Raw genomic sequence first — 2015 nt, forward strand, 5'->3', positions numbered from 1 at the left:
TGCTTTTATCCTTCTTTTCAATTTATCTCTGTCATGAAAGAGCAGTGATCAAAGTTATTTGCTAAAGTTTGAGGATTCCAAATGTCGGCATAATACAATATGGCAACGTTAATCCAATCTAACAAGTATGATGATATTGGGTTATAAATTTTCAGGGTCTTATCCCTCTGAAAATGCTCAATTAAGGGTTAATTGCGTATCAGGGTCTTATCCCTCTGAAAATGCTCAATTAAGGGTTAATTGCGTAAAGAACCTACGTAGTATGATGGTTTTGAACTTATCCTATAATTTCATTTTGGCAGATATATTCTGGGAGTTAAATTTTTTCTTTTTAAGTACTCTTTTATGTTCTTATTCTTGTGCCTTAAAAAAACAAACCCACCCACCCAGCCAGTCTATATTCTAAAATGAAAATATAACAAGGCTAAATTACACTAAACCCTCATGAACTTTGAAAATCACACTATACCCCCCAATAAAATTTGCAGAAAATCCCCATGAACTTATAGGTAAATCACACTAAACCCCATGAACTTTCAAGATGACTTTTTATGTTGTTTTTTCGGTTCTAATTTACGCGGGTTATCTACAAAACTTCAGGTTCCATTTGACAAGAAGTTAAGGGAGAATGGTTGGAGAAGACCAACTTAAATAACTCTTCACAAAAGGTTAAAAATAATTTAATTCTATTCGGATTTGATCATCAAGAGGAAGAGTTAAAGTTTTTTGTGTTTGATAAATAAATAAGGAATGTAGAACTTAATTATCATAACTATCCTAAATTATATTTATTTTTAATGTTTTATTTCTTATTTTCAGATAGTAATTTTTAACCCTCGTATCTATAGGCAGATTTGTTAAGCCCTCTAAATGAGAGATAACTAACTTTAATCCTTGTAAAATGTTTGTTAGACATTTGACCAAACTAATCAGTCTGGATGGTTAAGAAAGGTTAAACTCCATTAACCCTTCTCTTAACCTCCTGACAAACGGGTAAGTTCATGAGGGTTTTTGTAACTTCAAAAAGTTGTTGGGGGTTTAGTGTGATTTTCAAAGTCCATGAGGGTTTTCTGCAAAACACAGGAAGTTTATGGAGTTTACTGTAATTTACCTTCACAAAGACGGGTTTACTGTAATTTACCTTAAAAAAGGGTCTTTGTGCAATTAACCCAACAATAAAGATTATGGAAAAATTTTCAAAAACCGCCCTATTTGAAAACTTAATTGCAAAAATCGACCCGTTTTGTACTTATTTTTCAAATTTGACCCAGTTTTAGCCAACTGCCTGGCTGAAACTGGGTCGATTTTGACAAAAAAAATCATCTGAAACTTTACGGGATTTAAAGTCCCGTGAAGTTTAATCCTCTGCTAATCCTCCTCTCAAGCATCCATATAAGTTCACGGGACTTGAAGTCCCGTGGACTTTTATTTAGTCCTCCGCTAATCCTCCTCTCAAGCATCCATATAAGTTCACGGGTTTTAAAGTCTTGTGAACTTTTATTTGAAACTGAACTTCAAGGGACTTGAGGTCCTGTGAAGTCTCAGTCAGTTTTCTAGAGAGCTCCACTCTCTGAAAAATTACCCTGCAACTCCATGGGACTTCAAGTCCCGTGAAGCTGCATGTTTTAAAAAACATGCATAGCTAGCCGTGCATGTTTTTTATATACACTGCGTTTTTATAAATGACGAAATATACATGAATCAAACATGCACAACTATTTTACAACAATATGCATGAAATTATTCGCTTCATTCACAACAATATACATGAGTCAAACAATACACACAAAAATCATATATATATTGAATATCAACAATAATCATAAAATTCAGCCATGAATCAAATAATACTCACAAAAATCACATATATAAACAATAATCGATCCACACAATTAACATATTTGAACAATCACAAAAGTAACAAATTTGAACAAAAGAAAATTACATACATCCCAAAAGTCCTCTCCTTCCTCTCCCTCTCTTCCCCCTTCCCCTCGCTCTCCCCCCCCCCCCCG

The sequence above is a fragment of the Asparagus officinalis genome, chromosome 6 (assembly GCF_001876935.1).
Source record: "Asparagus officinalis chromosome 6, Aspof.V1, whole genome shotgun sequence".
Taxonomy (NCBI): Eukaryota; Viridiplantae; Streptophyta; class Magnoliopsida; order Asparagales; family Asparagaceae; genus Asparagus; species Asparagus officinalis.